We start from the raw sequence: 12,326 nt of genomic DNA, 5'->3' as shown, positions 1-12,326 counted from the left end.
TTTTGGGCATCAATTTGGAGGACTACAGGGAGGTACTTGTTTGGCAGAGTTCGTTAATCTTTAGAGGTGTGAAAAGTTCACTATTATTTGGAGTGCGACAATGTTTTGGGTAGATTTGTAGGGTTTGGATTGCTTGGCAGAGCACGACGGTCGCTCCTTATTTGGTGGGTGACTGGGCCAGATCAGGAGGAGTTCAGGAGGGAATTGTTGAGACAGAATTCAGATATGTCTGAAGTTTTGCTTCACATCTATGATGTGACGAACAGCGCATCGGCTCGAACAAATAATGTCATTGTCCAGTTGAACAGTGTTTAACATGTTATGAATGGATCAGACGGCGCCATAAATCAGATTCCCCAACAAATATATAGAACCTGTGGTGCAGACAATCTCGGCACTTGTATATATCTCCATTCTTGTTAAAACAAGACCAGCAATGGCGCGTCTCTGGCTCGATCGGAGGGCTGTTGACTGAATTGAAGGGAGGCTCGAACCACTGGTCTGTTGACTCCTAATAAGCTTCAACCCTTTCATGGTCGAATGGTATGGTGATGGTATTGAAGAATAGTATAGTGTTATATGCTTTATAATACATGTTGGAAACCATGCAATGTAAATCTGATATGCGATAAGGACTGTGTTCTTCTTATGTATGTTGGAAAGCGCTCAGCATATGCTAAAAAAAAATCAGTGAACCTTCAGTGACCTGTGCAGTATCTGGAATGTCGGAAAGCTCTAGAAATCTACAAGTATTGGTGTCATGTCCTTCCTTATGGTAATGCTCCTTGCATTTTATCAGTCTGAAGTACGATTTATGTGCCTTAGATCTTCCATTTAAGACATTCGGAGACGGTTTTTGGTTTTGGAAAACTCCACTTCGGCGCGATTTCTGTGTTGTTTGGTCTTTTGCTCAACAAACTTTGACAGGGTTTTACTGCTATTGGGGGCCAGTTCGTCGCTATTATTTACAGGTTTTGCTAGACCAAACAGAGTTTTTGCATTGTTGTATTAAAGAAAGAGGTTTTGCGTGTCTTAAATTTCCGGGTTTTTAATTTGTAATTTTCCAAAGATCTGGACACCTGGAAGAACTGTCTGCTAAAAAAAAAAAGAGGCAGAGTTGTTTCAGTACTCTTTTGTTGTAAGTGAAAATGGCTTTAATTAGTGATGTATTAGATTTATTAAAAACCTTGATATATTCCACTGCTGATGGGAAGGTAAACATCAACAAAGACACTCTCTGTGACATTCATACCTGCCTATATAATGCACAGGAAAAGATCGATTTTTTGCAGCTTGAATCACAGCTACAGCAAGAAGAGCTACATCAAAATAGACATCATTCTGAACCTGTTTCTATTCAGAACAATGAAACAAACTCCCATAAACAGCAAGACAATATTGTTGAAGTTCATTCAGATCCAGTGCCCAATAAAGTAGCAGCTGTACATGCAGATGCAGAAACTCAGTCTGCACTTCCCAAGCCCATCATCAGACCTTGGGAACAGCTTGTCCAAAACAAGCACAGAACTGGTCTTGGATATGACAAGGACTTGTCCTTTCATATTCCAGACTACTCAAAGCCCATTCAGTTTCACAGTGCTGGATTCATCCATGACAGTTCACTGTCAGCTGTTCCAAATTCTTCCCCTCTCCCACAGCAACAACAACAACAACAGATTGTGAAATGCCAACACTGTGACCGATTTGGCCATCTGAAAGATCACTATTTTGATCTTCATCCATGTAAGCACTGTCATAAAACTAGCCATTCTTCACACAGATGCTTCAAAAACAAACGTCCTGCAAGAACAAAGATTCATCTTGGATGGATCACTTCTTGGCAATGGGCATCAACAGCCAAGAAGATATTCCAAACACATGTTAGAACTTGTTCCAGAGTATTGAACAGTCTTGCAATTGAGTTTTCTCCATCATCTCACCTTGTATCTGACAGGGGGGGAAATGATGGTCATCTGCAAGCTTCAAAGTCACATCAAGTGAGCCTGAGCCACAACCTGTCCCACCAGTTTCAGATTTGTAGCCAGAGACAAAAATGCCCCTGAGCATGCCTTCAGTTGGCAATCTGGGACACTTCCTCTAGCAGAAGACTTTAGCTTCTTGCCAGCTTTGGAAGAATTCTAGGAACAAAATTGAGAACACTTCCTCTAGCAGAAGACTCCAGCTTCTTGCCAGTTTTGGAAGAGTTCTGGGAATCGCATTATGCATTCCAGAGTTGTTGGTCATCCTTAAACCATCACAGGTTGAGACTTCCCTTTTCAGGTTGAAGTTTTCCCTTTTATGCAGGGTGAGACCTCCCTTTTTATGGTTGAAGGTTTCCCTCTTCAAAACAATCGCTCTAGTAGAAGACTTCAGCTTCTTGCCAGTTTTGAAAGAGTTCCGGGAACTGCACTAAGCGTTCCAGTGTTGGTGGTCATCCTTAAACCACCACCCTTTATACCAACATTTTAGAGAGCACACTCAGCCTAGTGCTGCCATGCATTTTCGCACATTTTGTATTACAACTCTCTTCTTGGACTCATACATAACCCTTCGGATTAAGGGGGAGAATGTTAGACACCTAATCCTCAATGGGTTAGTGTAGAAGCCGAATGGACAAAAGGAGTCCAAGAGACCTTGCGATGTGAAACCCAACGGTCACAATATGTACTATAAATGTATATCTCTTGTCAATAAAAATTAATTCTCATGTTTTATCTTTCCTATTCTATTGCTGCCCATGTGTGTTTAACAGCAACCATCACTTGACACTCTGGTGCTGGATATAGGAAGCAATTCAATTCTTTGGCCATCTTATTGATCAGGTGCTCATGTCCTAAGTGTCGTAAAATGCTCAAAATTTAAAATGCTTAGAACTAGTTCAAAGTTGAACAAATGGAAATTTCTCGTCTTCCTAATTCCAGCGCTGCAAACGGTTCGAAAAATGGTCGCCGTATGAGGAAGTTATGGCAAAAAGAAGAATTTGTCAATAACATTGAAAATTTGAATTTTTCAAACAAAATGAAAAAACGAATATTCCATAGAATATACCTTGGAATATTCCAAGGAATATTCCTTTTTGGCAACCAATCACAGGCTGCCACTAGGCAGGCCCGGAGGGCGCCATGTGGCCCAGGATGACGTCAACATATGTGGGCGCATATATACAAAAGTTGGCTTAAACGTGGTTTGAACCCACGACTTGCCAGAAGCAAACGCCACGCCTTACCAACACACCACGGGAGCGGATCTTGTTATATGGGCGGAAAAAAGGTGATTTGAATTTTAAAATTAGTTTGGGCGGGGCCAGCCCCTAAGGGCCAGCCCCCATACCATATGACCATGTGCAGAGAACCGTGGGCTTAGAACCTAATCGCCCGGCGCGAAATCCAATGTTAACCGCCAACCGAAAATTTTGGTCACATGCGCATTTATTGTAACTACAGTCAAGTTGGTGGGAATAATGGCAGAGCACCAAATTTGGTGGCCGCTCCAAAATTGGCGGGCTTATCTAGCCTCCAACTACAGTTAGCTGGAGTTTTTCTAGGGGCAGACTCGAGAAACTTTAATTGGCCATAACTTTGGCTAGGAAAGGCGGTTTTGGACGAATTGTTTTTTGATTTTGGGTATTTTCTACCTTATGAAGCCATTGGTGCAGGTATTACAGACATAAGAGGTCATTTTCAGAGGTTTTGGAGCCGTGAAAGTTCTAGGAGCCACTAGGGCCCAGTATTTTGAAGACTGTATAGGGTTGCAGGTATCCATTGGAGGTGAACCAGTAGTCAATACTGAGGGATTCAAGTGTTCTGAATCCATTTTTACCATCTATTCCACCTGTAGATGCTTCTATTCAGCTGTATATTCAATTTGAGCATTTAATCAAAACAAGGACAAGCCCATTTGGGAGCTTTGGACCCAGCAGACGTAGACCAGGAGGGGTGAACTGCTTTATCAACTTCTTTTGCATCTGTGGTTGATTTATTTTGTAGAAAAAAATCGTTTTAGTGTGTTAAACAGTAAAAGGAAATAAATCTTCTATGCTTAAATGGGTCATGAACAGCTGAAAATTTCATTTGTTTTCTTTCTGCAAGACATGGACATCTTTTAAACATGTATATTTCTGAATTGAATACCTTGCAAACAATTTACAAGTAGTTTCAAATTCAGATCAAGTTGGTATCAGAGCAGGGTTTTGTGCAAAGATCTTCTAACTGTCTTGCAAGTATTGATGATTACCAAGTTGAAACTTAAAAGAGGGGAAGGACAGTTGACTAGAGAACGAGAGAATCCTCAGTCAAGGAAGGCCAGAGAGCCATCACCTCCACCTTCAATTTCACCCTCAAGAGTCTCAACAGAAGCTTCAAGAATGTCTTCACATGAAGGAGAAATTCCTGCAGACATGGATCCAAAAGAAGAAGAAAGAGTCTTCAGAAAGGCTTTCTTGGACCTCACTGAAATGGTGAGGATATTGTACCAAGAAAGAAATGAGAAAATGGCTGGAGAAGGGTCCAAACATCCACATGAAGGAGAGGGCTCTTCAGGAGGTAAGAAGGATGATGATCATTCCAAGAAAGGAGATGGAGGAAATGGTGATCCACCACCCCCATCGTCACCTTCTTCCTCTTCATCCTCGTCTTCTTCTTATGTGCATAAGCATAGATCCTCTGGAAAAATTCCTTTTTTGAAGCTTGATGTAAAATTCAAATTACCTATGTTTAATGGTGAAGTGAATGCAGAAAAGCTTGACAACTGGATTAGGCAGTTGGAAGTTTACTTGAGGATCCAGAATATGCATGATGATGCCACAAAGATTCAGTTGGCTTCGTTGAGAATGGATGGAGCAGCATTGGTCTGGTGGGAGGCCAAGACTAAAGAGGAGATCAAGAAATTTGGTAAGGTTACCTTAACATGACCTGAATTTCTGTTAGCCATTAAAAAACAGTTTTATCCTCTTGCTCACAAGCAGAAAGCCATTATGAATTGGCAAAATTTTAGACAACTTAAGGGTCAGAGTGTCCAAGACTACACCCAAGAATTCAGGAGAAGAGCTCTCTTGTTAGGGGTAGATTTACAGACCCAGGAAACCTTGTTGAAATACATTGGTGGCTTGCATAGCTACCTTAGACACACCATCTTGATGTTTAACCCTACTAACCTGGACGAGGTTTGTGTCCAAGCTACCCATTTAGAGGCAAGGGTAAAAAACACATTTGAAGAGGGTAGAAAAAATCCCCCCAAGGGGAAAAACAAAGAGAAAACCTCCAAGGGAAAGGGCAAAAAGAATGCATCTGTCAAACAAGAGAGTGAGAAAGTGATCTGTAAACACTGTTCTAAATCAGGCCATGAGGAGAAAAACTGTTGGAAATTACATCCTGAAAAAAGACCTCAATCTAACAAATCCAAAGGGAAACAGAAAACTGCTACTACTACATCTACACCACAAGATTTAGGGGATGATTCAGGTGATGAAACCAAAATTGTAGCCATGGGTTTGAAAAACTTGAAGGGAAAAGAAATTGAAACTCAAGCCAGCACTAGTACCTCAAACTGCCATGTACAAGCTCCTAATGAGGAAGAAAGAATTGAACTGTTTCATGTGAGGGTGATTTCAAAACATACTAAAATTAACACACTTTTTGATAGTGGGTCACAAGCAAACCTTATATCAGAGGACTTGGTTAAGCAGCTTAAACTTGAGACCGTTCCACATCCGAAGCCATATCCACTTGGATGGATTTGCAAGGATGCAAATTTACAAGTTTCAAGAAAGTGCACATTGCGCTTTGCAATTACTGCACATTTTATTGACACAATTTAACTTGATGTGGTACCTTTTGATATAGCAGGAATTGTTTTGGGAAGTCCTTACTTGTTTGACAGGAAAACTATCTTTCATCGCCATGAAAACAAATATCATCTTTTCAAAGATGGCAAGGAGTTCATTGTTAGAGCTCATCACAAGAAGACAAATATAGCGATGGTGAATGCAGGACAGGCAAAAAGGTTGGTCAATTCAAGTAAGAATTTTGTTCTTCTTATGATTAAGCCCAAGGTTGATGTGAATCATGAGTCATTTGACAATTGTGATCCAAAACTTAAGTCAAAACTGTATGATGTAGTTGATGCATATCATGAGATGTTTCAGGAGCCAACAGGTTTGCCTCCTAAGAGGGAGATTCAACATGAAATCCATTTGCATCCAGATTGTCCTCTTCCAAACATAGGCATGTACCACATGTCTATTATGGAGAATGCTGAAATAAAGAAAGATGGCACTTGGCGTATGTGTGTTGATTTCATAAGGCCAAGTACTTCGCCATGTGGGTCACCGATTGTATTGATTCCAAAGAAAGATGGCACTTGGCGTATGTGTGTTGATTTCAGGGCCTTGAACAAGATAACGGTAAAGAATCGTTACCCACTCCCAAGGATAGATGATTTTCTAGACCAGCTGAAAGATGCTCGATATTTCACTAAGCTAGACTTGCGCAGTGGATATCATCAAGTAAGAATTGAAGAAAGTGACATTTGGAAGACAGCCTTTAAAACCAAACAAGGACTCTTTGAGTGGCTTGTGATGTCGTTTGGTTTGTGCAATGCACCTGCAACTTTCATGCGGGTAATGGATGATGTCTTGCGTCCTTTTCTTGATGATTTCGTTATTGTCTACTTAGATGACATCTTAATTTTCAGCAAGTCTAGAGAAGATCATGTCATGCATGTTAGGAAAGTACTTGATGTTTTGAAGAAGAATCAATTATTTCTTAAAATGTCAAAGTGTGAATTTGGAAAGACTTCTTTGGTTTATTTGGGACACATAGTAGGAGGAGGTGCTTTGAGAATAGATCCTGCTAAAATAGAGGCTATTGTGAATTGGCCTACTCCCAAATCCATAACAGAGGTAAGAAGTTTTTTGGGTGCAGCTCAATATTGGAGGAAGTTCATCTCTAACTTCTCTTCTATAGCAGCTCCTATGCATGCAGTGACAAGTGTGAAGCATGCTTTCCAATGGGGAGGCAAGCAGCAAAAAGCTTTCGAATCTTTGAAAGAGAAGATTAGTTCAGCTCCGGTCCTTGCATTACCGGATTTGAGACAACCATTTGAGATACAAACTGATGCTAGTGATTATGCCATGGGTGCAGTTCTTCTACAGCATGGTAAGCCTATTGCTTTTCATTCTGAAACTTTTAATGGTGCTGTTGTAAATTATCCTACATATGATAAGGAGTTGTATGCATTGGTGCAAAGCGTAAAAAAGTGGAAACACTATTTGATGGGCAAAGAAACTGTTATACATACCGACCATCAGCCCTTACAGTACTTGCAATTACAAATCAAGTTACAACAGTCACGACACTTCAGATGGATGGGCTTCTTGCAACAGTTCCATTTAGTAATAAGGTACAAGAAAGGTACTTTGAATAAGGTTGCTGATATGCTTTCAAGGTCTATTATTGGTACTGTTACTTTACTTAAGAATGATTCCATTATACATGATAGTTACATAAAACAATATGCATTTGATGATGACTTTAAAGATGTGTATGCTAACTTGAGTAAAGGGAATCATGTAGAGGAAAATGACTATCACATGCATAACAATTTGCTGTTTCATTTGGGCAAGTTGTGTATACCACAGGGGGAGAGAATAAATGTCATAAGAGAAGCTCATTCTTCTCTTATTTCTAGCCATTTTGGCGTAAGGAAAACAGTTACACATCTACAGAGGTATTGCTATTGGCCTCGCATGGTAGATTCTGTTTCAAGGTTCATAATCTAGGATGTTCATTATGTGCTACAAGCAAGCCTAGTAATAGGAATCTTGATTTGTATACTCCTTTGTCGGTACCTTCTAGACCATGGGAGAGCATCTCTATGGATTTTGTAGGTGGTTTGCCAAAATCTAGAAATTAGCATGATTATTTATATGTAGTAGTTGATCGTTTCAGCAAAATGTGTATACTTATGCCTTGTAAGAAAACTATAACTGCTGAATTATTTTTTCATCATGTATGGATTCACTTTGGTTTGCCTACTTCCATTATTAGTGACAGGGATTCTAGATTTGTGGGGAATTTTTGGTCCAACCTATGGGAGATGATAGACACAAAGTTGAAGAAAAGTACTGCTTTCCATCCACAAACAGATGGACAAACAGAAGTTGTGAACAGAACCATTGTGCACCTCTTGAGAGGTTATTGTAGCAAGCATCCCAAGCTGTGGGATGAACATTTGCACTACATACAACATGCTTACAATAGTGCCAAGCACTCTTCCACAAATACCTCACCGTTTGAAGCTTGTTTTGGTTACTTGCCAAAATCACCTCTTGATTTCAATCTTGAGAAAGATGTTGCCATTGAGGGACATAGTGATATTGACAAAGCTCGTTCATTCATTGAAAGAATTCAACAAATACATCAGCAAATTCAAGAACAGCTTGAGAAGAGTCAAGGCAAGTACAAGCAAAAGACACGACAAGCATAGAGTCGATCACAAGTTTCAAGAAGGGGATGAGGTATGGTTGTACATTAGTAAGGAAAGGACAAGGAGAAGGTAAAAAGCTGAAGCCTATTCGTTATGGTCCATTCAAAATCCTCAAGAAGGTTGGAAATAATGCTTTTCAATTAGATTTGCCTTCCTACATGCAAATGTATTATGTTGTCAATGTGGAGAACTTACGTTTGTATGAACCTCCTTCGATTGTTGATCATGAAAGTGTTGTTCAGCTGCCATCTATAGAAGATTTCTCACCAGAATTCTTAGATGAGCTGAAAGAAGATACAATCCTTGACAGAAGGATACGCACTTCAAGGAGGGGCAGTGTAGATTATGTTCGAGTTGGTTTCAAAGGCAGCAAACCGAACAAGGCAAAGTGGATGGAGGTGGACATAGTGAGGGAGCTATACCCTCACCTCTTTAACAGGTAGTTGACGGCTTTTGGGGTCCAAAAGCTTCCCAATGGGGAGGCGTGATCAGGTGCTCATGTCCTAAGTGTCGTAAAATGCTCAAAATTTAAAATGCTCAGAACTGGTTCAAAGTTGAATGACTGGAAAGTGCTCGTCTTCCTGATTCTAGCGCTAAAAACGGTTCGAAAAACGGTCGTCGTATGAGGAAGTTATGACAAAAAGAAGAATTTGTCAATAACATTGAAAATTTGAATTTTTCAAAAAAAAATTAAAAAACAAATATTCCATAGAATATTCCTTGGAATATTCCAGGGAATATTCCTTTTCGACAACCAATCATATGATGCCACGTGGCAGGCCTGAAGGGTGCCACGTGGCCCAGGATGACGTCAGCATATGTGGGCGCATATATACAAAAGTTGGCTCAAACGTGGTTTGAACCCACGACCTGCCGGAAGCAAACACCACGCCTTACCAACACACCACGGGAGCGGATCTTGTTATATGGGCGGAAAAAAGGTGATTTGAATTTTAAAATTAGTTTGGGCGGGGCCCGAAGGGGGCCAGCCCCCATACCATATGACCATGTGCAGAGAACCGTGGGCTTAGAACCTAATCGCCCGGCGCGAAATCCAATGTTAACCGCCAACCGAAAATTTTGGTCACATGCGCATTTATTGTAACTACAGTCAAGTTGGTGGGAATAATGGCAGAGCACCAAATTTGGCAGCCGCTCCAAAATTGGCGGGCTTATCTGGCCTCCAACTACAGTTAGCTGGAGTTTTTCTAGGGGTAGACTCGAGAAACTTTAATTGGCCATAACTTTGGCTAGGAAAGGCGGTTTTGGATGATTTTTTTTTTTATTTTGGGTATTTTCGACCTTTTGAAGCCATTGGTGTAGGTCTTACAGCCATCTGAGGTCATTTGAAAAGGTTTTGGAGCCGTGAAAGTTCTAGGAGCCACTAGGGCCCAGTATTGTGAAGACTGTATAGGGTTGCAGGTATCCATTGGAGGTGAACCAATAGTCAATCCTGAAGGATTCAAGTGTTCTTAATCCATTTTTACCATCTATTCCACCTGTAGATGCTTATATTTAGTTGTATATTCAATTTGAGCATTTAATTAAAACGAGGACAAGCCCATTTGGGAGCTTTGGACCCAGCAGACGTAGCCCAGGAGGGGTGAACTTATTTATCAACTTCTTTTGCATCTGTGGTTGATTTATTTTGCAGAACAAATTTGTTTTAGTGTGTTAAAAAGTAAAAGGAAATAAATCTGCTATGCTTAAATGGGTCATGAACAGCTGAAAATTTCATTTGTTTTCTTTCTGCAAGACATGGACATCTTTTAAACATGTATATTTCTGAATTGAATACCTTGAAAACAATTTACAAGTAGTTTCAAATTCAGATCACTTATAATGAATAAAATTATGGGTACTTCCCGAATCAATCAACACTATTACCTTTTTCTTCTTGATATACCCTTCTATCTTGATAGTTTGAGGAGCGGTAATTCTAGCCAATGCATTACAAGATATGGTCGGATCCATTTCTTCTTTTTCTAGGGTTTGTTCCCGGTGTATATCCTCTTCTTTTGATGTTTCTTGTTCCTTTTCTTCCTCCTCTTCACAATCTATGTAAAATAATTTCTTCTCAGCATACTTATGACCTTTTTGCTATCACAACTCTAACAAAGCCCTTTTGCTCTGTTTTCTTCCAATTGTTGTCATGTCAACCTTGTAGGTTTTGGATGGCTAAGGGCATCAACACTTCCTTATTTATGATTGTGAGTGGTAGGCTTCCTTGTTGCCATAATTTTGCTTTCCATTTTTCTTGCCAACCTGAATGCCTTCTCCAATGAATCTGGTTCCCAAAGGCGAACCTCATTGTTAGATGTTATCTTTTAAAGTCTCTATGAACATATCAATCCTATGCTTCTCTAGAATATCTTTTACCCTTATATTCAATTTTTGGAAGTCGTCAATGTGCTCCATCATTGAACCCTTTTGTTTGAGATTTATCAATTGGCTAAAAATTTGTTGCTTTTTTTATCCTTATAATGTGTTATCATTTCATCCATAAACATAGCCCAAGTGACAATTTGTTTATGAGAGCAAAGCCATCGATACCATACAAACTAATTTGGTTCCAAATATAAAGTTGCAATGTGTACCTTTTGTGTGTTTCTCACATTATGGAGATCAAAAAATTTCTCCATCTGTAGTATCCATGTTCCGGGATCCTTGCCATCAAACTTACTCATATCGATCTTTGGAACATGGTGGTTCTTCGATCCAACATTAGAGTCTATGAAATCATGATTAACATTTATTTTGTTCTCATCATGAGTTTCCTTTACTACCCTTTTGCCATTAGTAATCATTTCTTGTAGAAACTTTGTCAAATCTATCCTCAAATCTTCCATGCCTGTCTTCAAATCTATCAAATCTATCTTCAAATCATCCATCTTAGTTTCCATGCCATCCATATTAGCTTCCATGCCATCCATCTTAGATTCCACACCATTCACCTTAGCTTGTACGTCTTTCTTTAAACCATCCATCTTAGCTTCCACGCCATTCATCTTAGCTTCTATGCCTTTCTTTAAACCATCCATCTTAGCTTCCATGCCTTTCTTCAAACCATCCCTCTTAGCTTCTACGTCTTTCTTTAAATCATCCATCTTAGCTTCTGTTACTTTTTCTGCGAGTGACATTTGTTGTACTTGGTCTTGTAATTTTGATATATCATGTTGCATTTCTTCCTCTTCTTCATGAGTCATGCTAGAGCTTTCAGGTTACTTACTAGGTGTTTCCATTTTCTTTCTTCGGCTCATCAATTACCAATAATAATGCTTCACTATGCCCTTTGATTCAAACTAATTTTTCAAACCAAGCTTATGCAAAAATTGAAAAAAAAAAAACTACACACCTTTTTTTTTCACTTTGTAGGAGCCTGATATTGAATCTAATATATTTATGTAATTTCAGCTCTTCTAGTTCTGAAATCGCGACCTGTCATAGCCATCTATGTCCTATTTCCAATGCCACCATTTTGATCAAAATTGGATTCTCTAAGAAAGACTTATGCACAATCTCCCAAGATGACCTGATTATATACCTTTTTAGAAGAGCGAACTTGTATGAAGTGCCACATGTCACTTCTTTGACCTTTGGATTGGAAAAATATATACAAGCAACTATATTCTGTCCTCTTTTTGTGACTTCTTATGAAATTTCAATCTTATGCTCAGAGAGACAATTATGATGATTTTCCCACGGTGGCCTGTTTGGAATGTAATTAAGGGGTCTGCAAAACCCCTAACTTCCTCAGACTATATCTCCGGAAATATAGCGAGACAGGATTTGAAATTCAGAGCCAAAGTTTAAACCGATTTCTTCTCAAATGGGTTTTTGTT

This window comes from Pinus tabuliformis, chromosome 9 (assembly GCF_031772625.1).
Source record: "Pinus tabuliformis cultivar Carrire ecotype Pingquan chromosome 9, CPIR1, whole genome shotgun sequence".
Taxonomy (NCBI): domain Eukaryota; kingdom Viridiplantae; phylum Streptophyta; class Pinopsida; order Pinales; family Pinaceae; genus Pinus; species Pinus tabuliformis.
Note: the sequence above shows the minus strand (reverse complement) of the source record.